This window comes from Canis aureus, chromosome 13 (genome assembly GCF_053574225.1).
Source record: "Canis aureus isolate CA01 chromosome 13, VMU_Caureus_v.1.0, whole genome shotgun sequence".
Classification (NCBI taxonomy): Eukaryota; Metazoa; Chordata; class Mammalia; order Carnivora; family Canidae; genus Canis; species Canis aureus.
Genome location: NC_135623.1, coordinates 15,812,087 through 15,839,731, shown reverse-complemented (window position 1 = coordinate 15,839,731; position 27,645 = coordinate 15,812,087). Strand labels below are relative to the sequence as shown.

Below are 27,645 nucleotides of genomic sequence, written 5' to 3'. Positions count from 1 at the left end.
CAGCATCAAGTTGTCCCCAAGGCCACAATTTTGAGAAACCTTGGATAGATGCTCTGAGGGACAGAGATGGATAGGTGCAAATCTCTACCTCCATGGTACTTACAGTAGGTTAGGAAACAGCAAACAGAAAATAAAAGATCATGTCATGAACCAGGTAAGTGTCACAGAAAAAGAAAATTTCATCTTTATGTTTTCTATACAAGGTGGTTTTTTTTTTTAAAGGTAATGACGAGTTCTTTTTTTTTTTTTTAATTTTTACTTATTTATGATAGTCACACAGAGAGAGAGAGAGAGAGAGAGGCAGAGACACAGGCAGAGGGAGAAGCAGGCTCCATGCACCAGGAGCCCGACATGGGATTCGATCCCACCCTATACACAGGTTGTTACCACAGTGTGCTAAACCCAGCTCACACCCTCTCTGAAACTGTTTTACATCCAAAGATCCTGTTCAAGCCCTGACTGCCGTATTTTCAGGGTGACTCCACCCCAGGCATAGATGGTCAGACCAAGGGTAGAACGCTGATCCAAGATCCAATCCATAGGGTAAGCTGGGCCAATCATTTATTTCTAAGGATTTTATACTAAAGTTAGACTGAATCAGATAATAATAGACCCTTGAACTAAAAGGTCTAGAAGGATGGGGCTGGAGCACTAATGGGTCGTGTGCAAGCTGGGAAGAATGAAGCAGAAATGATAGGTTATACAACCCTACAGAGAGGACAGCCTCAGAAAATGGCTTCAAAAGTCCTGTTCTCATGAAGCTTAGCTGTCCTTTTTCTGTCCCTGGGTTGCTAACTTGCCAGTGAGATTTTTGGGTTTTTAAAATACCTCTTCTGCCATCGTTCCTGTTTGTTTAAGCTGGCTTGAGTGAGCACCCCCTGTGACTAAACGATCCTAGGAGAAGATATTTGCATTTCCTCTGTAAGAATCTCCTGATCAAAGATGAAAAAGACTGTTTTATGGGAGGGTGTCCCTGGAGGGTGTCAGATGAGAATTTAATGTTACTGAAGGAGCTGGAATAGATTAAGGCATTTTCAGATCTCTACGGACTAATGGAAGTACCATGAAGGTCCCAGCATGATGGTAAAGAGGGTTTGAGGTGCCAGCAGTGGTTGTCCATTCTAAATCTTAGCTCCACCATTCTGTATGTGACTTGGATGACTTACCTAATTTGCCTAAACCTCCATTTTCCCATGTGGTGAGTGAGTGATTATAATACCTTTTTGAATTGTTGGGGAAGGGCAGCCCAGGTGGCTCAGTGGTTTAGCGCTGCCTTCAGCTCAGGGTGTGATCCTGGAGACCCCGGATGGAGTCCCACGTCAGGCTCCCTGCGTGGAGCCTGCTTCTCCCTCTGCCTGTATCTCTGCAACCCCCCCCCCCACCGAATCTCTCATGAATAAATAAATAAAATCTCAAAAAAATAAAAAATAAAACTAAAACTCTATACCCATTAAATAACTCCCCATCTACCTGTCCCCCTAGCCCCTGGCAACCACCATTCTATTTTCTGTTTCTATTTATGTTTAGATGCTTCATATGAGTAGAAGAATACATTATTTGGATTTTTGTCAACTTATCCATTCCTGATCTTCTTTATATTATATATATATTAAGCAGTCCATCTACATTGGCCCTGAGAAAAACATGCTCTTTGAATTATCTTCAAAATCCATGAGCCAGACCTTCCTAGCTACCATTTTGACACGAAGTCCCCCTTCTAATGGTTAAGTACTGCCATCTGGGCTATACTAGTCTAAGATCTTATCGCCATTGTTACTAGGGAGCCCACCTTCACCATCAGTCCTGACTTAGAGACAACAGTTGCTACAAGATTCTCAATGATGTTAGCACTTTCCTTATCTAGTGCATTCCTTATTACTTCAGTAAATGGACTGTCTTCCAGGCCCTTCCATAAAGCATGATCAATTGGTAGATTTTTCAGTCTTAAATAATAGATTCATTATAGCAGGCCCACTTCTTTGAGCCTTTTGATTCCTTTAACCAGTTTTTTTTTTTTTTTCTGGCAGTGCTGGCATATCTACTTATGTTTTTAAAGATTTTACTTATTTATTTGAGAGAGAGTGAGAGAGAGCAAGCACGAGTGGGGTAGGGAGCAGAGGGAGAGGGAGAAGCAGGCTCTCCGCTGAGCAGGGAGCGTAACATGGAGCTCCATCCCAGGACCCCAGGATCATGACCTGAACCACAGGCAGACACTCAACTGACTGAGCCATCCAAACGCCCCTGTCTACTTGATTTAATACAGACTTGGGTAATCACTTTTTTCAAGCTTCAAAGAACCATCCCAACAGTATAGAGCCATCTCTCGGGGCTTGCAGGGTCTTAAATCCTGTGCTATAGCGGAGTGCCCCGACAGTGATGAATTTGCCCTTACCCAGCCTTAAATCCCACCCCATTTATCCAGCCCTCAGGCTTACTCTCCTTGTCATTATATGTAAGTCAGGTCCTTTAGCTACTTTGGGATATAAATATTGCCTAGTTGGGCTATTTGATTCTAGTTATGGATCTGCGGCCAGGAAGAAAAATTGAGACAGATCCTGAGGGGGTACTTATATTGCTTTATAAGGTACCTACAGAGGGGGTAGTGATGAGCCTTCATCTTCCTTCCTGAGAGAGTGGGTCACTTCTATAGGCCCAATGTCACCCATTAGACCAGGATCTGACCTTTACTGCTCACCTGCTTGTACCCACAGACCTCTGTCTCACATTTTCCCTCAAGTTCTTCTTCCCAGTTCATTTCTTAACTCAGACAAAAGACCCCACTGGTATAACTTCCCGTGATGGAAACCAAAACTCTTCTGGAAAGCAGAGGAAGAGCTCTGGTGGCCCAGATCATCCAAACCAGTTTGAGCTAACCCTCCCACTTGCACCTACACAGACAAGCTATGGAGTGACATCCGGAATGACCAACAATAACCTTTACCTCATTATAATACTAAAATCTCCACCCAAGGAAGAGTACAAGCTTCATTTATATAGCATACAATATATGTACAGGCATGTTTCCTTAGGGCACAAGTGGGACCTTCTACCTGCTTCTACATACATCATAAGGTTTCCCTATTTAAATATTCATCTTAACCTTAAATAAAAGAAACCCATTCACTCTTGCTCAGGGGGTCAGGGCTTTAGAAGTTATTCTCTGTGATCTCCTTATTTGCTGCAAATAAAGTTCCATTTGTGTGACAACTCACCTGATGCAGTTTCTATCTGTGATGCACTAAGAAGTGAACTCACATAGGTTCAGTTATAAGAGGATTCAGAGGAATCCTGGGATACAAATTTCTCAAGTGCATCTACTTAGATATCTTTACGTCAGATCTCAGGATCCTACTTCTTCCCTATCAGGATCCATCTTTTATGAGGAGGAAAAACATGCTCTTTGAACTATCTCCAAAATCCATGAGCCCTAGCTACCATTTTGACATGAAGTCTCTCTTCTAATGGTTAAGTACTGCCATCTGGCCTATACTAGTCTAAGATCTTATTACCACTGTTACTGAGAATAGTTATCGCCATTGTTACTATACTGAGAATTCAGTCTTTTCTAAAATTCTCCAATTCTCACAATTATGCTGTGTAATTAACATTCGCTGATCATTGGGTGTAAGAGAAAAGGGTCTCCTTATTTTTTTGCCTTTTTAAAAAGATGTATTTATTTGACAGAGACAGTAGGAGAGGCAGAGGGAGAGGGAGAGAATCTCAAGCAGACTCCTCAGTGAGTGTGGAACCCCATGCCAGGTTCAAGCTCACAACCCTGAGATCATGACTCAAGCCAAAACCAAGAGTCAAACATCAGGTGTGCCACCCAGGTGCCCCAAGAGATGATGCTAACAGTGAGGTCCTTTGCTAGAATTGTTGATTAACAGATCTGAGTTTGACATTATCTTTCATCAGTTAATGGCTCTTAGCAACAGTCACCCACTTCCACAATTCTTATGGTTGTTATTTCCCATATATCTTTCAAATGCTTGAGACATTGCACTTGTTGTATGGAGCATTCCCTCCCTTCTACCTATATCCACCCCAAATCACTACAGATGAAAGACTGCAGTTACATCTACAGAATGCCAGGGAATCTCATACTCCATCTATCACAGTCCTTGTGTGATCCAATTCCAGGATCCCATCATTAGGATTTGCATTAGGAGCACTCTTGGCAACAAATATCTTAGGTTCCCTAGAAGTGGAGCCTGAGATAGGGATTCTGGTTCAAGTGATTTATTGGGGGGATTTGCTCAAATGAGGAGAGAGAAGCAGCCCAGAAGAGGAGAGAAAAACTAAGTAATAGTGTAGATTTGAAGACCAGCTTCAATCTAATCCTACAGGGAAACTCTGAAACAAGAACTGTACCCCAAAATTAATCTCTTCACTCATGAGACTATGTCAGAATGCCATTGACAGTTCTCCCCACTTCCCTTGCTCGCAAGAGAGATGGTTCTTGTTTGGTTTAGGACAAGTTTCCAAGAAGTGGAAAAACTGTGAGTTTTTTTTTTTTTTTAACTGTGAGTTGTTAACCAACATGGGCAGCTACTGAAGAATGTATGCATCAACTGGTAAAAAGGATTTGAATGTGCCAACACATCCTTCATAAAAAAACACATTTTCTTAAACTTTGGAGAGCTACATATATATAATAGTCACATTATCTTCACATAATAATACATGTTTACAATCCCTTATCCACAAGTCCAAAATCCTAACTAAATTCAAGATGGTTTGGAAAAAAAAGTATATTTTTAATAACTGTGGTACAAATTCCAGAAACATAAAAATGTTGGATTATAGAGTACTGCATCACTCACCTGGAGTCTTACTTATATAACCTATGTCCTATGTTTCATTTTTTAAACCCAAAAAAGTTCCTAATTCTAAAATAAATCTGGCTCTGAGCATTTTGGATACAAAATTATGGACCTACAGCTACCACTTGTCAATATGTAAACCATACACATGTCAAAAGTAATCCTTAACAATGCTGAAACAGGGATTTGCTTTCCCCATTTCTCACATGGTAGGGGGTCAGAAGCACAGGAAGGTTAACTAATCTGAGTTATTAATTTACTCAAAGTCACAAGCTACTGAATGGAAAATTCAGATCTGTGAGACTTCAAAGGCTGGGTCACCATGCTGTGTCTGCTAGTGAAATCATTTGTTCTTTATATAATGATTTTAGCTCTCAGTAATCTGTGATGTTTTGCAAAGAGCACTGTGACTTCCAGGACCCCTATTACCTAAACATCTTTGAAAATCCCTAGATTTGATCACTTTAATGATCTTTTTCTACCCCCTAGAATTCTGTGTGATTCTGTAAATTCTAAGCCCACTGCCACTGGTGGACTACTACCATTGTTATTTAACATCTATGGAGGGTCAGTGCATTAGCTTTGCACAAAAATGACAGCTTTCTATTTTACTCATTAGCATTTATTCCCCTCACAGAATAATTTTCATGGGATTTAGAAAGGACTGCTTTTAAGCACAACATGGACAATAGCCAAACTGTGGAAGGAGCCTCGGTGTCCATCGAAAGAGGAATGGATAAAGCAGATGTGGTTTATGGAATGGAATATTACTCAGCCATTAGAAACGACAAATACCCACCATTTGCTTCAACGTGGATGGAACTGGAGGGTATTATGCTGAGTGAAGTAAGTCAATCGGAGAAGAACAAACATTATATGTTCTCATTCATTTGGGGAATATAAATAATAGTGAAAGGGAATATAAGGGAAGGGAGAAGAAATGTGTGGGAAATATCAGAAAGGGAGACAGAACATAAAGACTCCTAACTCTGGGAAACGAACTAGGGGTGGTGGAAGGGGAGGAGGGCGGGGGGTGGGGGTGAATGGGTGATGGGCACTGAGGGGGGCACTTGACGGGATGAGCACTGGGTGTTATTCTGTATGTTGGTAAATTGAACACCAATAAAAAATAAATTTATTAAAAAATAATTTAAAAAAAAAGCACAACATGGCCAAACAAAATGAAAAGTGTCTGGGAATTAGATATAGATTCAAATCTGGTTTTTGCTACTTCATTCAATAACTTACAAAGGAACTATATCACTATGAGGCACAGGGAGAAAATTGGTCCTTAGATGCCAGATTTCTATTTTACTGTCAGGTTTCTATTATGACTGAATACTATATGTTGGATTTTAATATATGTCTTCCTAATTTTTGCAAAATATTTGCCAAGTAATAAATCAAAATTCCTTTCTATGGATCACAAAAAAATGTTTGTGAAAGTGTGACATTTGTTTTACAAAATGAGTATAAGAATATTCATATCTTATGGATTCTTTGTGGAATGAGAGACCACCAAGGTCAGGTTATCTTGAGTATCACTGAATCCGGAGAGGCAGAATCTAAGCCACTGATAAACTTTCCAATGCTCATTTTGTCTAATTAGGCCTTACAGTGGTATTGGGATATCTTGTCCATCTCCTTCTCCTAGAACCAACGGGACAGCAAACAGGACACGGAGATGGCTCTGTGTTACACGGCTTCCTCAAAACTCTCGGCTATCTGCCAGAGACACTGGTTGCCTGCACCAGGGGCTACCCGGTCCTGACATTCATGAAGGGTACAAGAGGATTCTTATCTAACACTTGTGTTATTTTGCCCCTTATTGGCCTTTTCTTCCTTCCCTCACAGGCTTGAGGGATGTTTTGGGGTGGTGGTAATAAAGCAGAACAATGAAACTCATTTGGCAGGTGCTTGTGAGAGTCATTTCCTTAACCAATAAGCCTGAGCCTAATAAAATAGAAGGAAAACCTGAGGATGTGAAGTTTTCCACAGCTTTGATTGTGCTCTATCCTCCAGAACATTATTCAATCATGACCTCAAGTTTACTAAACTACATAGCTTTTTATGATGACCTTGTTCAATGAATTAGAATTTAATTTTGACTTAGATCTCCAGGTACTTTAAAAGTCCTGTTTTATTTATTTTTTTGAAAGATTTTATTTATTTATTCATGAGAGACACAGAGATAGAGGGAGAGACATAAGCAGAGGGAGAAGCAGGCTTTTCACGGGGAGCCCCATGTGGGACTTGATCCTGAGACCCTGGGATCATGACCCGAGCCAAAGGCAGACACTCAACCACCACCCATGCATCCCTTAAAATCCTGTTTTAGAGGCAAAATTGGAAGTGGCACTGAGTTAGAGGCTTGCAAGTCACATTCTCATGGCTACCACAGGAAGGTAATCAGAAAAATATTTTGTATTGCATATGTACATGGGCAGGCATCAGCCTTACTTTTTTTTTTTTTAAATCATCATCATCATCATCTAAGGTGAGATAGGATAGGTTTACATCCATCATTCTATTTAATTCCAACAAAAATCCTGAGATAGGTACTATTGTCCCTGTTTCCCTGTTTTTTTGTTTTGTTTTTAAGATTTTATTTATTCATGAGAGACACAAAGAGGGAGAGAGGCAGAGACACAGGCAGAGGGAGAAGCAGGCTCCATGCAGGGAGCCCGACATGGGACTCGATCCCAGGTCTCCAGGATCACGCCCAGGGCTGAAGGCCGGGCTAAACCGCTGAGCCACCCAGGCTGCCCCTATTGTCCCTGTTTTATCAGTGGGGAAAATACAGATCAGAAAGGTTGAGTAACTTGTTCAAGATCACACAGCTTGCAGGTGACCAGCTGGAATTTGAACACAAATAGGTTTGTCTAACTCCAAAGCCAATGTGACAGGTATTGTGTTTGTTTGGGCCTGAGTTAACGGATAAGATAAACAGTACAATCTTCAGGGAGCTTGCAGTACTGATAATCCTCCCAGTAATCTTGTTCCTCCTCTGTCCCCTTGCCTCGCAGGCTACCTTTTAATGATTGCTTCTCTGTGCTCATCACAATGTTAGGTGCCTTACAGACATCATATCACCTAGCCCCAAAAGTTTCCCTGTCAAATGGGTATTACTAGCCCTCTTTTATACATGAAGAAACTGGAGTTTAGAAACATTATAGCTATAAAGTACAGCTAATATTTATTGAGCTGTACGTATAAAGTATAGCTCATATTTCTTGAGTTCTCACAACAACTGTATGAAGTAAGTGCTCTATCATTTCCATCTTACAGATGAGGAAGCTGAAGCACAATTCATTCAGTAGTCTTCTCAAGGAAACACAGCTAAGTAAGTGGTAGAGTCTAACCTAGGTACTCCGGTTTCAGAGCTTGCTTGCTTAACTCCTGTGCCAAGCCCCCTAACACCAAGAGTGCTGGATTTGTATCCTCCGTCTGACTGACCCCAAATTATTCTCTGTCTAGGCCATATATTACTCTTCTGCTCAACTGTTCCACATTCACTTCTTTTGTTCTTTTTTTCTTTTTGAATCACCCACTTCCCCAACAAACACTCACTGAATACCTACTGTATATGCTACATAGTCGGCAAATAGGATACACAAGCAATGAAATACTATATAGCCATAAAAAAGGATTTCAATACACTAATAGAGCACAATCTTTGGGTTATACTATTAAGTGATAAAGCACTGTACAGAAGAGTAGATATTGTATACTTTTTTATGTGTAGGAAAGAAGGGAACTATAGAATAAATGCTATAGACTCTTGACAAGTATTGGTATGATGAATGACAAAGAAAAGTTAAAGGGTGAATATTAAAAGAGACTGGGCAAAAGAAATGCAACATGTGAGTTCTCAGTAAGATCCTGGATCTGGGGAGGAACAAAAGCTATAAAGTGTTAAGTCCAAACTGCAAAGGGTCTGAGATATTACCTTACTTGTATAGTTATACACACACACACACACACACACACACACACACACGAAACCTCCAGATCTGGATCAAAGAGCAACTGTTTTTACTAACACAGTAATCTTAGCACCTATTTTCTAGGCCCTACTTTCCCATAGGGTGACAGAAAAAGGGTCTGGTGTCATCTGCTTACACTATGGGAAGTTTGCACCATGGAGTTTGTACTATGTAAGAGAAACTCCAAAATTATGAATCTCAGAGCCTATCTAGAATGACCTTCATAGCTACCCATCCCTCCTTCCAGAGAGGGACAAACAGATCGTGGCTTTAGAATGTAAGCAAATCCCATCTGAGGAAAGGTGGGAATGATCTCTACTTCACCTTTGCGGAATGTAAACAAGCAGCTGAGGAGAGGGGAAGGTAAGACTTTTTATCTCTCCAGAAGTCTCTCTTTTTAGAGTTGCTATACAAACCAGCTTTGACAGATTTTTTTTTCTCTGAAAGCCCTAACCATGTAGAAAAGTGAAAATATTTGTGGAGAGTTGTTTTTTGACCTAAGGGATATCAGTGGGACAATGAGTGAAAATTACATAAGGACTATATATTAGACAAAAATATTTAACAAATGTAAAATTTCCTGAAATTGAGCATTGTATTATGATATATTTGAAAATGTCCTTTTTCTTAGGAGATAAACACCGAAGTTATTTATGGATAAAAGGTCATGATGCCTGCAGCTTGCTCTCAAATGGTTCAGCAAATAATAATAATATGCCAGCCTAAAATAAAAAATACAAGAAACAACAAGTGTTGGTGAGAATGTAGAGAAAAAAGAGCACTGCTTACAACAATGTTTAAGGAGGGCATCATTATCCTCTCTGTACAAAGGAAGAGACGAGCTTGAAGATAAAGGTGCTTGCTTAGTGGCACAGCTAGTAGGTTAATGAGCCTGCTTTTTAAACCCAGGTATGTCTGATGCCAAAGTCATCATACTTGTTTTTCCACATGATTTCCTCAGGGGCAGAAACTACTTGTGATTTCTTTTTCTTTTTCCAAGGCCTACACTGTGCCTGGTAAGTAGCAGGCAGGCACTCCATAAATATTTCTTTGCTGAAAAATTGCTAGTTTATACCATGTTAGATCATACTTCCATGTTTTCTTTGAGTATTTTCCCCCCTGACATGCCCTGCCTTCTTTTTTGCCTTTCTTTCTTCCTTCCTTCCCTCCTTCCTTTCTTTTTCTTCCTTCCTTCCTTCCTTCCTTCCTTCCTTCCTTCCTTCCTTCCTTCCTTCCTTCCTTCCTTCTATCCTTCCTTCCTTCCTCCTTCTTCCTTCCTTCTATCCTTCCTTCCTTCCTCCTTCTTCCTTCCTTCCTTCCTTCCTTCCTTCCTTCCTTCCTTCCTTCCTTCCTTCCTTCCTTTCTTTCTTTTTCTCTTTTTCTCCTTTCTCTTTTCTTTCTCTTTCTTTCTTTTTCTTTCTTCTTTCTTTCTTTCTTTTCTCTTTTTCTCCTTTCTCTTTTCTTTCTTTCTTTCTTTCTTTCTTCCTACCTACCTACCTACCTATCTTTGAAATGCCTTGAAAGGCTCCTCTGTGGGGCGTTCCTGACTGTTGAGCCTATACTGATCTCTTTCCTTCCATTTAAATAATGCCAGCCCCGCAGTTTAGTGCTGGACTACATTCTACTCTATATTGGGCTTATACTGTCTTATTCATGGTTAGCTTCTCAGGATGAGGACAGGGTCTTCTCTTTGGAATGCCTCAGAGCACATATCATAAGCCTAATCACATGGCTCACTGATTGGAAGACTTCTCATCTTGAGCCAAATAGCACTGGGAAGCTACAGTCAATTCTATACTTCTGAAAGTAGCAGTCAAAATCATACTCTCTGATTAAGAGTCCTCCCTAATTGAGGGGTGCCTGGTTGGCTCAGTCTGTAGGTCATGTGACTCTTCTTGATCTTGGGGATGTGAGTTCAAGCCCATGTTGGACATAGAGATCACTTGAAAATAAACTTTTTTTTTTTAAAGATTTTATTTATTTATGATAGTCACAGAAAGAGAGAGAGAGGGGCAGAGACACAGGCAGAGGGAGAAGCAGGCTCCATGCACCGGGAGCCTGACGTGGGATTCGATCCCGGGTCTCCAGGATCGCGCCCTGGGCCAAAGGCAGGCGCCAAACCACTGCGCCACCCAGGGATCCTGAAAATAAACTTTTAAGAAGATTTTATTTATTTATTTGATAGAGAGAGAAAGAGAGCAAGAGCTCACAAGTAGGGGCAGAGAGAGAAGCAGGCTCCCCGCTGAGCAGGGAGGCTGATGCTGGACTCAATCCCAGGACCCTGGGATCATGATCTGACCTGAAGGTAGGCACTTAACCAACTGAGCCACCCAGGTGCCCAAAAATAAAATCTTAAATTAAAAAAAAGTCCTTCCTTACTGAACAGGAAAAATGATTGTTGCCGAGGCACAATAAATTCACTATTAATAAAGGATAAGTGTTGAAAACAGAGATGAAAACAACTCTATCAAGATTTTGCCAAATATAACTCCAAGTTCTACTTTCAGTCCCAGAATTCTTCAATGGCAACTCTAGATTGTTCTACGGAAATTCCCAGGTTCTATTCTGAAAAACCCAGATTCTAATATTGGACCTCCAGGTCTGAGAATACCGGATTCTACAACTAGAAGTCCATATTTCACCATCATTCTACTGTTGGAGTACAGATTCTACTCTAGGAACCTAATAATTTGTGTTCAAAATTCTAGGTTGTATTCTTTGAGTCCAATATTCTCCCAATGGACAAACAAATCCCTCTATTACAATCCAAGATGCTGCTTTTGGAATTATAATTCCTATTTTGGCAACTCCAGATTCTATTTCCCAGATTCCATATTCTAATATTCTAATAACCTCAGATTCTCAAGATTCTCAGTCAAGGCTCAAGATTTTTTTAAAAAGATTATTTTTATCTGTTTGACAGGGAGGGAGCGCACAGCAGGGGAAGCAGCAGGCCAGAGGGAGAGAGAGAGATGGAGGCTCCCCACTGAGCAGGGAGCCCAATGCAGGGCTCAATCCCAGAACCCTGGGCCATGACCTGAGCTAAACGTAGACACTTAACTGACTGAGCCACCCAGGCGCCCCAAAGCTCAAGATTCTTTTTTTTTTTTTAAGATTGTATTTATTTATTCACGAGAAACACACACAGAGAGAGAGAGGTAGAGACACAGGCAGAGAGAGAAGCAGGCTCCATGCAGGGATGCCAGGTCTCTAGGATCACACCCTAGGCTGAAGGCAGCGCTAAACCAACCTCTAAGCCCCCCAGGCTGCCCAAGGCTCAAGTTTCTAACATTGGAACTTCAGGTTCTATTTTTGGAATCACATATCTCACTTTTGGAACAAAAGGTTGCATTCTTTGAACTCAAGATCTTAATTTTGGACATTATATTCTGCTATTACAATTTAAGATTTCAGGTCAACTAATATTCGATAAAGGAGGAAAGACTATCCATTGGAAGAAAGACAGTCTTCAATAAATGGTGCTGGGAAAATTGGACATCCACATGCAGAAGGATGAAACTAGACCACTCTCTTGCACCATACACAAAGATAAACTCAAAATGGATGAAAGATCTAAATGTGAGACAAGATTCCATCAAAATCCTAGAGAAGAACACAGGCAACACCCTTTTTGAACTCGGCCATAGTAACTTCTTGCAAGATACATCCACGAAGGCAAAAGAAACAATTTAAGATTTCATTATTAGAATCTCAGTTTCCAATCTTGGAACTCAAGAATCTACTTTAATAACTTTAGATTCTACTATTAAAACCCTAGGACTTTGTCTCCCCTGAAGGTTCCATTATTAAAACTCTAGATTTCATTCTCAGAAACTAAAATTCTACTATAGTAACTTATACTTTAGTCTCAGAAACACAGATTCTATTATTGGGATTAGACCTGAAGTTGAGGCTGAAATTCTGATAGTAGAATTTTGGGCTCCCATTATTGAGACTAAATCGAGATCTTTCATTTGGAACTCTGATTTCAGAAATGAATAATTTATGTTTGGAATCCCAGATTCTATTGTGTTAAGTCCCTCATTCTATCTTTGGATATAAAGAGTATTCAAGATGCTGCTATTGGCACCATAATTTTTATTAGAGTAACTCCAGGTTCTATTTGTTAAACCTCAAGCTTTACTAAATTTAAATTTCTAGACTCTAGTATCTAGAGGTACTTACCATAGTGGTTAAACACATGTGCTTTAGAGATACAGAACTTGTGATCAGATACTATCTCTGTGCTTCCCAGGCATGTGACCTTTGGAAAGTTATTTAACCTCTCTGTGCCTCAGTATTTCATTTGTAAAATAGAAATAGTAATAATAGAACTCACCTTGAAGATTTTTTATGAGCATTAAATGTAGTAATAATAACAATAATAATACATGTAAAGCACTTAGAACAATGCTTGGCACATAGTAAGCATTTAATAAATGTTAGCCATTAGCATTATTGCTGATTCTAATAGTAATCTAGTAAGCTAGATTCCAATTTCAAAATTTCATAATTTAATATTGCACCTCAAGGTTCCATTATGCCACCTCAAGATTCTCTACTGAAACTGAAGATGTGCTATCTGAATCCCACATCTTATCTTGTATTTCAAACTAAGCCTTCAAATTTTAGTACTGTATTATAGGAACTTAAAGTTCCAATCTCAAAATCCAAGATTCTAATAATATAATTCCATGTTCTAATCTTGTAACTCCAGGTTCCAGTTCAGGAACTCTAGGTTCTTTACCTGAAACTGAAATGCTATTGGACCTCTATATTTTACTCTCAACCTGACATTCTACTATTAGAACTCTAGGCTTTGAATTCAGAGCCCGAGATTTGGATACTGAACTGCAATATCTACTACTGAAACTTCAGGTTCTATTCTTTATTCATTCTACCAACAGAACTCAGTCATTAACTGGAACTTAAAATTCTGCTATGAAAGCATAGGCTCTACTCTTTGAACTTGAGTCCTGTAATTATATTACTTTTCTTATATTTTGTCTTTTTTAGAGATGGAGAAAGATAGGGGATGTGGAGGGGCGAGGGGGAGACAGAATCTCCATGGGGGTGGAGCCCAACCGGGGCTAGATCTCACAACCTGAGTCCAAATCAGGAGTTGGGTGCTTAACTGGCAGAGCTGACACAGGCACCCCCTATAATTAGATTCCTAAATCACAACTAGAAATTTTACTTTAGGAATTTCAATAATGGCAACCCAAGATCTATATTTAGAATACCAACTACTATTCCATGACTTTCGTATTTTCTTTGACCTCCAAGTTCTATCAAAGTCTGAGATTCTAACACTAAATTATAGGTGTCAAACTTGGAATGGCAGATTTTACTATTTTACTCCAGATATCATTCTTATAACCCCAGATTTGACTCTCCGTTTTCTGGCATCTAGAGGATGCTGAGAAAGGTTTCTTGAGCATTTCCCAAGCATTACTACTTGATTATACACTGAATCCTGCTCTCATATTCCTGAGATAACAAATTCCTTGGTGAATGGAGTCCTCTGGCAATGGCTACAATAATAGGGAACCAGGTTGGTCCATGACAAAATTATTAAGTTAATGAAACTTCCTACAGTTTGCCTTCCTTTCCCCCACCCCTTGTCTTATATTTGAAGGCTCTCCTTCAGGTCCCCAGTTCCCTCATGCACTCTCAATGAATCCATCCAACCTACTTAGGTCAAGTAAGTGGCTCTCAAGAATATATTTGAAATTTTTTACGCTAGAGTAAAAATGAATTAAAATATTTCATACATTCCCCTTCCCCTCTCCTCCATTTACTCATTTTAAAAAATTTATTTTAGAGAGAGAAAGCACATGCATGAGTGGGCGGGGGTGGGGTGGGGGAGGAGAGTGATAAGCAGACTCAGTGCTGAGTGCAGAGCTTGACCCAGGGCTTGATTTCAGGACCCTGGGATCATGACCTGAATTGAAACCAAGAGTTGGAGCCACCCAGGCGCCTCTCTCCTCCATTTAAATACTTAAAATTTAAAGCCTCAGCCAGTGTTTAAGCTCCTAATGTGACATTTCACATATTTTCAAGAAATGAGATTAGTAATTTGGAAAATCACAGGGCCTCTGGAGGACCCTTGAAATCATCACCTTACCTGGTTGATTGATATCATGTTCCAAAAAGATTCTGGGATTTTAGAAGTTTCCTCATTTCCCTTCCCATTTGTAAAATGGGGCTAAAAATTTATGTAGATAACATATATAGGAGAGCTTTGTGAATATTATGCAATTATGCAATGTTGGTTTTGTTATTACCCCTCTCCTTCACTCTCTTCTAATGAACACTTCTCTAGCTGCTTTGCCAATGACTGCTATGCCATGTGTTGGACATGGCTTGAATTACATTGCTATTTTTCTCCTAAGCAACACCCAGCAATCCTTTAGATTTTCTCTGGCACACTAGAAAACCCATTAGAAAGACAATTCCCTTGATTGGTTTCACTGAATTTATAATAAATGATTTGAGATTAATGAGCATAATAACTACCTATTGAACATTTATCAAGTGGAAACAGCCAAGAAGATAAAGATGGAGAAGTCTTAATGTCTAGAGTTGAGGAGATTAGGGATATACCAGTATGTTAGGGAAGACTTCAAAGATCAGGTGATCTGCTACCTCATGAAAGGAGTATAATTCTAAGAGGGGAATAAGAGCACTCCAGGCAAAGAGAATAATATGAACAGAGGCTCAGAACTGTAAAAGTGCCTTTGATAGGAGCACCTGGCTGGTTCAGTGGGAAGAGCATGTGACTTTTGATCTTGAGGTCATGAATTCAAGCCCCACATTGGGTGTAAAGATTACTTAAATAAACTTTATTTTTTTTAATTAAAGATTTTATTTATTCAATTGAGAGAGAGAGAGAAAGCACTAGTGGAGGGGAGATGCAGAGGGAGAGAGAGAAGGAAACTCCCTCCTGAGCAGGGAGCCTGACATGGGGTTTGATCCCAGGACCCTGAGATCATGACCTGACCCAAAGGCAGATGCTTAACCATCTGAGCCACCCAGGTGCTCCTAAACTTTAGTAAATAAATAAATAAAAATGCCTTTGAGGGGTCTCTGGGTGGCTCAGTCAGCTGAGTGCCTAACTCTTGATCTCAGCTCAGGTCTCCATCTCAGGGTCGTGAGGTTAAGTCCTACAAAATGCCTTTGAGAATGGCAAATTTCTCCGTTAGAGTATCAGAGGATGCCTGGGTAGCTCAGTGGTTGGGCGGTTGGGCATCTGCCTTCGGCTCAGGGCGTGATCCCAGGATCCAGGATCATCCAGCATCAGGCTCCCTGTGGGAAGCCTGCTTCCCCCTCTGCCTGTGTCTCTGCCTCTCTCTCTGTCTCTCTCATGAATAAATAAATAAATCTTAAAAAAAACAGAGTATCAGGTCCATGGAAGGAGGAAGTGATAACAGTGATTAATAGCCAATATTCACAGCTTCCCAGTGTACAAAGTCCTTTTAAAAAGGAAGGTTGGGGTGCCTGGGTGGCTCAGTTGGTTAAGTGCCTGCTTTTGACTCAGGTCATGATCCCAGGGTCCTGGGATTAAGTCCTGCATCAGGCTCCCTGCTCAGTGGGGAGCCTGCTTCTCCCTCTCCCTCTGCCTGCCACTCCCCCTACTTGTGCTGTCAAATAAATAAATAAAATCTAAAAAAAAAAAAAAAAAAAAAAAAAAGAAAGGAAGGCTCAAGGAAGACTTTATAGTACAAAGATTGACACGTAGGACTGTCATAGCAGCTAGACCCAGGTTTAAGTCTGTTATATTTGATAAATGATACATTTAATAATTATTTAACCTCTCCAAGTTTCAGTTTTCTCTCCTGAAAATAAAAGTGCTCACCTCATTGGATACTCATCATGATTAAATAAATCTGCCAAATTCTTATACACTAGCTGGCATGTAATAACTACAATAATTAGTAGCTAATATAAACTACTATTATTTAATCTGTAAGGTAGAAAGTACTATCCCAGCACTACAGAGGAGGAAAAAGGTTAAGTGGCTAAGGTGGGATGCAAAAAATCTTTTCTTTCTTTTCTTTCTTTCTTTCTTTCTTTCTTTCTTTCTTTCTTCCTTCCTTCCTTCCTTCCTTCCTTCCTTCCTTCCTTCCTTCTTCCTTCCTTTTCTTTTCTTTCCCTTTTCTTTTCTTCTTTTCTTTTCTCTTCTTTTTTTCTTTCTTTCTTTTTCTTTCTTTTTTTCTTTTCTTTTCTTTCTTTCTTTCTTTCTTTCTTTCTTTCTTTCTTTCTTTCTTTCTTTCTTTCTTTCTTTCTTCTTTCTTTTCTTTCTTCCTTTCCTTTCCTTTCCTTTCCTTTCCTTTCCTTTCCTTTCCTTTCCTTTCCTTTCCTTTCCTTTCCTTTCCTCCTTCCTCCCTCCCTTCCTCCCTTCCTCCCTTCCTCCCTTCCTCCTAACTATATCACAGACTCCAGATTGCAAAAGCAAGTTGGGACCAGAGTGTTAAGAACTCTAAATGGGCTTTATACCATATACGTTATGAGGAGCCACAGAATGTTTTTCAGCAGGAGAGCATTTTTAAAATCAGATTTCTGTTTCAGAGAGAATTCAGAACCTTTTGAGTAGATTCGCTGGACTTAAAATCAATGGTTGTAATTCTAGTGATAATAAAAATGTATTGAGCATTAATTATGTACCACGCATGTGGAAGGAGAAAAAACTTTGGACCGCATTTTGTTTTTAGAAAATAATGTTGGGCAGCCTGGGTGGCTCAGTGGTTTAGCTCTGCCTTCAGCCCAGGACATGATCCTGGAGACCCAGGATCAAGTCCCACGTCGGGCTCCCTGCATGGAGCCTGCTTCTCCCTCTGCCTGTGTCTCTGCCTCTCTCTCTCCCTCTCTCTGTGTTTCTCATGAATGAATAAATAAATATAATCTTTAAAAAAAAAGAATAAAGTGTTAGATGGCATTACTCTACTTTAAAAACAAACAAAACCAAAAAACCTCATAGGAAGAAAACAGAGGGTCAGCTCTCTTAATACTCTATTTTTAATGTGATTTTTTTCCCCTTAAGAGAAAAGGAGATTATATCCTTTTCTTCTACAGGTATTTTACAGACACTATCTCTAATCTTCATAATATGCAGGGACTGGGGATCTGAGGATGGATGGGTAACCTCCCCAAGGTCACAGAGCTGGTAAAATGGCATGCCAAGATTTAAACCCAAGCTTATCTACTCCAATGCTATTGGTCTTTTATCAATACCTTACTTCTTCCCAGTGGGTAAAGAAGATATTTTAAGGCAGGAAGATGCCTCCCTGGAATTATACTCAGAGAATGAGCGTGAGGACCAAGGGTGGGTGCTGAGGCTGCTTCCTTGAATGCAGAGAAGAAAAAGAATTTGAATCCTGGAAGCTTCCAGTCATTGGCTGAGACTCTAGGGGAGAAATGAGGGGGATGGAAGCAGAAAGGGCCAGTAGTTGATGATAATCTACCTGATAAGCCTCACCTCACCAGGTAACCAAGAGCTCTGGTAAACCTACACTGTGCCAGGGACCTGGAGTTGCAGGAACTAATACATTTTGATTCCATAGATCAGAACTAGCAGGGCTCACAGCAATTAAGTCCAGTATCCTCATGATATAGATAAGGAAACAGGCCCTGGGACTTGCCCAAGCGTCACATAGCAGTGAGGGACAGAATTTAGCACTCTTGCCTTATTAGGATTTACTTCTCTTTAATTCATGCCCAAATGAAGGCAACTGATAGAAGATGCTTTCCCAAAAGCATGCTCTTAAGAGAACAGAAAATACATGCAGTAAGAAGGGGGCAGAGAGGAAGGAATGGCACTCAGAATCTTAGGGACAATTCTGGCCCCCTCCCCAGCATTCTCCGGAGTAGGCCATATTTGGGTATTTAAGAGGCTGTAACGTGGGAAGATAGTGACTCGTGTTTCTAGCAGGGACCTCTTGGGAGTAGAAGTGAGATTTGTCTTCTTTCCTCTACTCAAAACCACACTTTCTCTACCTGGAAAGTATATCCCATTTGATACAGTATATCCCAATGTAAAAGGATCTCAGGCCTATCAAAGAGACGGCAGAGCTTGGTTCTGTGGGAACTGTGGGCTGAGAGTCAGAAGATCCAGTTTTAGCCCCAACTCTGCCACTGTCATTCTAAGTGACCCTAGCCAGCTCTTCCGCATCTTTGAATTTTAGTTTTTAGTTTTCTCATCTGTGAAGTGGGACACTTGTGTCCTACAGTCTGTAAGGAGTCTTTCAAACTCTATCAATCTAGTTACATCTTTCTGGGGTCTAAATCGTTAATGTTGCCCAGCAACAGAGGTTCCACACTGATTGGAATCTAGGGGTCCTGATGGCCTGATCTTGTGCTAAGTCACAAACAAAGTTTTCTAGGTGACATAATCTTGTCTAACTACAGAAGTTCCCTAGCTAGATTGACCTCTTTCTGGTGAAAAAGACTCCAGTCTTTTAGACAGAAGCTTTATCATGCTAATCACCCTGACACCTACTCTGGATTCAGAATATCCATTACTTAACTTGGCAGATAAGATGATCCATTTTTTAAAAATACATTAAAAAAATTTTTTTTTATTTTTTATTTTTTTTTAAAAATTTTTTTTAAAATTTAAAGTAAACTCTATCCCCAACATGGGGCTCTAACTTATGACCTCAAGATCAGGAGTCACATAGTATTTACCAACTGAGCCAGCCAGGCACCCCAAGATGATCATTGTTAAATAGTGTGAAGCATAATATGGAAGCTGAACCTCTCTGAATCTCAACTTCCTCATCTATAAAATAAAAAAAAATCTGTAAAACCTGTAAAATATCTACATAACTGGGTTGTTGTGTGGAGCTTATATAAGAAAATATATTTCACAGTATCTGGCACATCTAATTCATCCACTCAAAGTTATCCTTCTCCATTGCTATTACCTGAGGCATCGTCCAAGATACCATCTTGCTTGGATTTCTGAAAGAGTTTCAGATCTTATTTCTACAATTCCATTGCCTCTCAGCAATCAATGGTATTCTAAACATAAATTGAATCATGTCCTTCCCTGACTGAAAATGCTCTTAGGCTTCCCATTTTTCTTCAGAAAAAAAATCTCAAATCTTTACCATGGACTACAAGTCCTTTGTGACCCGACTGTTTGCCTACTCTCTTGGGTCTCATCTCTTGACTCTCATTCCTTGCTCAGGTCACTCCAGCCACACTGTCAGTTCCCCAAGGTGCTTTTTCATATCAGGCCATTCATTCCACATGCTGTCTCCTAGCTAACTAGGACTTGGTCTTCAGATCCCAACTTACATGTCACTTTCTCAAAGACAGCTTCCCAAATCCTCCTGAATAATTATTCTCATAGAATAATAACGATCTCCCTGCTCCCACTAATATCTTTCCTGATGATCTTATAATATTTAAGAGCTTAAGAGTATGATCTTTGGAAGCTGAGATCTGGGTTCAGATCCTTGCTCTGACACTTCTGCTGTGTGATCCAGGACCTATTCCTTAACCTTTCTGAACCTCAGAGTCTTAGTAAATGGAGAAGTTAGCATCAAACTCAAAAGGTTGTTATGAAGATTAAATGAGAATGCAAATGAAGCACTTAATGCAATGAGCAATAAGTGCTCATAAATTGTAGCTATTTATTATTATTGGTAACTATCACCAATAATAATTCTGTAAATGCTGCTAGGCCTATGCTATTGTACTTTTGTGCCATGGAAGACAACTACAATTTGTGTCAATATTCCTAGGTTTCAGTCCTGAAATGGATTCCATGGACTTGAGTATCTTTGGTCTTTGAGCCTCATTTCTTCACCTATAAAATAGGCTTATTAGCCCCTCCCCTACTTACCATGAAGGGCTATTATGGGGCTCAAACAGGACAGTACATGTACAAAGGCCGTGCAAATTGTAAAGGGCTATATGCAAAAGGTCTGTTATTAATAATCTTTGGCTCACCTTGCAAACGGACACTGAATAAACAAGGTAACATTGAAGTCATGTTCTAAGTGATTGAGGCCAAGGGAAGAGCTTTGGTCTGGAGGCCAAGTCTGAACCTGATCCTTTCTCTTGGGGCCAGTCCTCTTACCCCTGATTGTAGAGGGAAGCCTGAATATCTCCCCAATCTCTTCAATGCCTCAGGGTGTAAGGAGAGGAGAGAAAAGTCCAAAAGGAAGACATGGCTTGTTCGCCTGCTCTATTGCTGTCTGCCCAGATAGGGAGAGGGACCTGGTTAAGTCTCTTCCTGTGTCCTGATTCTTCTGACTCCTCCTTCCAGGTACACAGCATTGTTAAAACCCTGGATAGAAGGGCTTACTAGCTGAACTAGGAATAATGTTTCACATATCTTCACTGCCCATCCTACTTTGGCATTGTCACAGAAAACATATTTTCCTAGATAGTCAGGTAGATGGGTTAATATGTAAAAGAACAACACATGACTCAAATGTTGACCATCCATCCATTCATTTATTTGTGACCTAAGGCAGATCTTGGGTTTCATGTCCTCATCATATAAAATGGTAGATGCTAGATTCTGGGATCTTTGATGTTCCAGCCAGTGGCATGCTGGTAGATGCCTAATTAGATAATAAGTGAATAAGTAAATAAATACATTTAATAAGTAATTAAATAATGCATAATTACTGGCTCTCTGAGTATAGTTATGAAATGAAGGTTAATATTTTGTTTTTGAATAAGAAAGTGAATCAATGAAGAGATCTATTGGAAATTCACTCATTTGTCAATAATATGCTACATCAGATGATAAGGTTTTTAAAAAAGATTTACTTATTTAAGAGAGAGAGAGCAAGGAGGGGGAGGGGCAGAAGGAGAGAGAGAGAATCTCAAGTGTAGAGCCCAACACGGGGTTCAATCCCACAACCCCATGACCCCAAGATCATAACCTGAGCCAAAATCAAGAGTCAGATGCTCAACCAACTGAGCTCCCCAGGCAGTCCCAAGTAATAGTTTTCAAGTGCTAGAAGAACATTTCTTCAATTTTTGTTGTGCTTTTCACAATGTGACAGTTACAGATATGATACAATTTTTTTAAAGATTTAATTTATTTATTCATAGAGATGCAAAGAGAGAGAGAGAGACAGAGACACAGGCAGAGGAAGAAGCAGGCTTCACGCAGAGAGCCCGACGTGGGACTGGATCCAGGGTCTCCAGATCACGCCCCGGGCTGCAGGCGGTGCTAAACGGCTGCGCCACCGGGGCTGCCCACGATACATTTTTTTTGGATATGATACAATTTTAAGTTTAATCCACATTATTAACATTTGCTCTAACACTTTTTAAAATCTAGACAATTGGGACTCCTGGGTGGCTCAGCGGTTGAGCATCTGCCATAGGCTCAGGGTGTGATCCTGGAGACCGGGGATCAAGTCCCACATCAGGTTCCCTGCAGGGAGCCCGCTTCTTCCTCTGCCTGTGTCTCTGCCTCTCCCTCTGCCTGTGTCTCTGCCTCTCTCTCTGTGTCTCTCATGAATAAATAAATATATTAAAAAAATAAAAATAAATAAAATCTAGACAATTAAGAAAACAAACCCTGACATGTGCCATTTGCCAATTTCTGTGGTATAAATACTCTTACCATAGCCAATTGCACAAAGTTTTAAAATTTGATGAAGACCAATTTGTCCCTTTTTTCTTTTGTTGTTAGAACTTTTGATGTCATATCTAAGAAATCACCACTTAATCCACAGTCACAAAGAGTTGTATCAATGTTTCCTTCTAACTATTTTATAGTTATAGCTTTTACATATAGGTCTTTGATTCATTTTGAATTCATTTTTTTATGGTATGAGGTAGGGGTCCAATTTCATTATTTTGCATATAGATAACCAAGTGCCCTGGCACCATTTGTTAAAAAGACAATTCTTTCCCCATTGAGGGGCATAGTGCACTATAATTTAAAATGTTCAAAACACTGAGAGTTAAAGCATTTTATTTCTTAGTAAAAAACTGTTAAGAGTAATTTGAATGGTGCTTGCTTTCTTATTGTATAATTTACAATATGACTGACCAACTTTTCCATGCTTGGAACATGCTCCCACTTCTAAGTTTGGGTCAGCTTTCAACATTTTATTCCTTGCACTTTCAACATTATGAAGTATGTCCAATAATTTTTAAGTGAAAAACATCTTCATTCTCTTGGTCACAACCATTATCTTCACTTATATCAATAAATTGGCCTTCACTAAGTTCCTCTGGCTATATATCTAGAGTCTTTCAAACGGAAGGTATATCAATATTCCCATACTCAATGATTTCTTCTATAATTTTATTAACATTAAAGTTCCACCTGCAGCTGTATCCCTTTTTGTTTCTTTTCTTTTTCTTTTTAAAAAAGATTATCTATGTAATCTCTACACCCAATTTGGGGCTTGAACTCATGAGACTGAGATAAAGAATTTCACACTCCTCTGACTGAGCCAGCCAGGTGCCCATCACTTTTTGTTTTTTTGCTTCATTTGATCTCCCCGCCAACCTCCTTGTTTGATTATTCATTCCTTTAAAGTGTCATGTGGTTTTTTATCACTAGTAGAAAAAGAAGCAACACAGTATATAATTTATTGTCTGTGTCAAAATTGAAAAAAAGATGATCAATCACTGACAGACTTTGAAAGAAGTGATTGAGGGGGGGCCTGGCTGGCTCAGTGGGTAGAGCATTTGACTCCTGATCTCTGTGTTGTGAGTTCAAGCCCCACATTGGGTGCAGAGCTTACAAAAAAAAAAAAAAGGGGGTGTGATTGGTCAGTGAACATGATGTGAATCTATTATTTACATAGTGATTCATGGACTGAAGAAATAGCAGCAGTATTTGTACTTTGTGCAATTACTTATAGTTAACATACTATGGTAAATGAAACTTCAGGGCCCCTGGCTGGCTCATTCAGTGGAGAATGCAACTCTTGATCTTGGGGTTGTGAGTCCGAGCCCCAGGTTGGGTGTAGAGATTACTGAAAAATAAATTCTTAAAAACAAACAAACCTGAGTTGTGTTTTGAGGGGATGTTACTTAACTAAACTGTGGTAAGTAAAATTAGCAAATTTCAGACCTATGCAAAGCAAGGGCTGCTTGTATTTAACTGTTTTTAATATAATGTATTTAGTTATAGTTTTATATAATTTAGCCTTTTACAAATTGCTGTAACAATTGGCTAGCAAAGTTTCTCAAAATTTGATAATTGGCTCTCATAATCCAATACAAGTTGGCCCCAGCCCATTACTGTTTGCAACTTACATGCTCCTCAGTTCTATAAATCCAATCCTTTCTTCCCACAGCCAAAACTGAGACACACACACACATAAATACTTTCAAAATAAAGGAAAAACTTTTCAACTCTATTCCTACAGTGTCTGGTTCATAGAGCTCAGTGCTTGTAGAATTCAGGTGGATTCATATTCACATGAGAATGCACACATAAATTCAGTTATTTCCTCATATGCATACCCTCATATGATTGGAGTATAGCATACCCAAATAAAACAGACCTGTAGGTCATCAGGTTGTAATGGATGCTAACTAATGGGCTGGTCTACTCTGTGCCCCCAAATATCTTTTGTTTATTTGGTTTTCTGATTACGAGAGGATATATGTACATTGGAAAGACTAAGGAATGGTGTAAAGAAGCCATTAACTCTTTTCTAGAGCTTTAGAGATAGAGACAGAAAACAGTGTTTGAGGTTAAAAAGAAAACGCAAGGAAAGATAATTAACTCTGTGTTTACCATGTATCTGGCACTTTGTTGGTAACACATATAGTTGTGTACCATACAAATAAGAAAAGTAAGACTTAGAAAGTGACTTCCTTCAAACAGCCTGAAATTGGTGCAGCTCGTATCACTTAACTCCAACGTGCAAGCTCCTCCCACTGCACTGTACCATCTTTGTACACGTTGGGCAGTGGCATGGACTGCGCTGGTGGGTAAAAGAGATCTGCTGAAGTGGACACCCTCAGGAAAGGCCCAGAGAGTCAAATGCTATATAACTTTCCTCCTCCAGTCCAGTCCATACTTACATCATTAGAACCTAGGTATCCAGAGTCTTTCTACTGTACCATACATGCCACGCTGCCTCATCTGTAATTCGTATGAAAAATACATCATAAACATTCCCCAGCATCAAGTGTATCCTAATATTTTCCTTCTGGGACCAGAGGATGGCAGTGTGAGTCATCATGATCAGTGTTAATAATAATGTTTATGCTTATGGAAATATGCTCTTGTGTTACTCAGATTTGACGTATATGAAGGCATTTCACTTATATTATAAATGCTCGTGGTGGTTTTCCCCTGCCTGGTAGTTGGTGCACATTCCCACGCTGAGTGTGGGAGGGTCCCACGGCCAGCATCCCATGGCCATGCTGAAGCAATGAGGAAATATGTAGTCAGATGGACCTGGTTTGGAATCTTAGCTCTGCCAATTACAGTCACCTTAGATAAGTAACTTCACCTCTCTGAACCTGTCTCCTACTCTGTCAACATGTTGAAACAGCACTCATCATTGTTTCCCTCAAGTCTGCTCCTCTTCCCCTGCTGTCTCTCTCTCGGATTGCACTGATTACCAAGTTGCCCAAGCCAGAAATTCAAGTGTCTCCTTTGACTTCTCCCTCTTTTTCACATGCCAATCTAATCATAGTCTGGTGATTTTGCCTCCTAAAATCACCATTTTCCCTCTACTACCCTAACTCAGGTCACCACCACTTTTGCCTGGGTTATTTCAATAGACACTTATAATGGCTTCCTTGTCTCCAAATGAGTGTCCTCTAGTTTCTACACAACAGTTAAAGTGATCTTTTTTCTAAAATCAAACCCTTAATGCCACTGACCAGCTTAAATGCTCTAATGGCCTTTGATCACCCATAAAATAAAATCCAAAGTTCTTGACATAAATAAGGCCTTACTGATTTGGCCCCTGCCTTGGCTATCACTGCTCCCAACCTTGCCCTCACTGCCTCAACCAAAATTGCCCTCTCGGTTCTCCAGACACATCACGTTTTTTCTTGCCTCTAGGTTTTTGCACATTCTATTTCTGCTGCCTGGGATATGTTCTTTTCCTAACTATTTCCTTGCCACTTCCCCATTCAATTTATGTAGCTAAGTCCCAGCCATTCTTCAGGTCTCTGCTTAGGTATCATTTCCCCTAAAAACTCCTGCCCAACACCTAAATTTGGGTCAGATGCCTCTGATTTGTTTTCTGTAGTACACTATACTTACCCTCTAAAATCATAATTGCCTATTTTCTCATCTACCTCTACTAGTAGAGTCTAAACTACTTAGGCAGAGACAGTACCTTGCTTACCACAGAACATAGTGCCCGGTAAATAGTAGTGTTCAGTAAATAGTTGACCAAGTGATTGAATTAATGAACTCTTCTTTGCTCTTACTGCTCAGGCTTTGTACTCTAGGTTTCAGCATCTGCTTTTAGCCTCTTTTCTGGTTTAGGTGACCTGTTCTTTTCTTGTACCTCCTAAGGCAACTCTATATTCTTTTACTGTCAACATCTTCTATAGTTCATTAGTATAGTCTATTCTTTTTTTTTAAAAAAAGATTTTATTTATTTATTTATTTATTTATTTATTTATTGCAGGGGAAGGGGTAGAAGGAGAGAATCCCAAGCAGACTCTAAGCTGACCTCAATCCCACGACCCCAAGATCATGACCTGTGCCAAAACCAAGAGTGGATATCTGCCAACTAAGCCATCCAGGCACCCCAGAACAGTCCATTATCTGTGCTTGTCAACTCTGACTACCTTCCTAGTTGTCCAGAGAGATTCAGATAATAACATTATTACCATTTAATGAACACCTACTCAATTCCTTGTATATATAATACACATTAGCCTCATCTCATTGATGAGTACACAGGCCCTTCCATTCATACCTTGTAGTTACTCATGATTTGAATCCATGGCTGTCTTTTTCCAGAGCTGTTCCACTACATAGCCTTGAAAGTGCTATATCTCTTATTGTATCAGGTTGGGCAGAAAATATCTGTGTTGGTAGGGAAGAGAGGCAATGATAGCAGTGAGGTACAACCCTTAGTAAGGGAAATTTGGTAATATTTAACAGAACTACATATGTATTTATCCCAGATATCCCACGTCTAAAAATTTACCCTAAAGATATATCTACATTAGAAAAACATGTATATATAAAATTATTCATTGCAACATTGTAATGCAAAATATTATAAACAATCTAAATGCCCTCAAATAGGGGAATTAGGGGAATGGGTGAATAAACTATAGAAGTGGTTCTCAAACATTTTGGTCACAGGCCCCCCTTTACTCTCTTATAAATTATTGAGGACCCCAGAGTTCTTTTGTTAATGTGGATTATATCTATTGGTATTTATCACCTTTGAAATTAAAGCTAAGAAAATATTTTAAACAATTATTTATTTAAAATAACAATAGTGAACTCATCATATGTTAACAAAAATAACTCATTTTAATAAAAAATAACTATATATTCTAAAACAAAAACATAGTAAGAAGAGTGGCATTATTTGCATTTTTGCAAATCCCTTTAAAGTTAATCCACTAGAAGATAGTGGGGTTATCATATCTGCTTCTCCATTCAATCTGTTGGGATATGTTGTTTTAATTGAGATATATGAGGAAAATCTGTTTTGTAGTTAGGAAAGTGAGGAATGTTTTATTTTTTAATATATATTTTAAAAGGTTTTATTTATTTATTCATGAGAGACACAGAGAGAGAGGCAGAGACACAGGCAGAAGGAAAAGCAGGCTCCCTGGGGGGGGGGGGGGGCTTGATTCAGGACTCAATTTCAGGACCCTGGGATCATGACCCGAGCCAAAGGCAG

General features: G+C 39.6%; 1 long non-coding RNA gene across 3 annotated transcripts in view; it reads right to left on the bottom strand.

The window, feature by feature from the left end:
• The window catches only part of LOC144281960 (uncharacterized), a 60,142-nt gene that overhangs the window by 26,094 nt on the left and 6,403 nt on the right, over window positions 1-27,645 (bottom strand). For all 3 annotated transcript variants that reach the window (XR_013350343.1, XR_013350342.1, XR_013350341.1), the window contains exon 2: window positions 26,701-26,810. This is a non-coding gene — a long non-coding RNA (uncharacterized LOC144281960). The remainder of the gene's footprint in view (window positions 1-26,700; window positions 26,811-27,645) is intronic.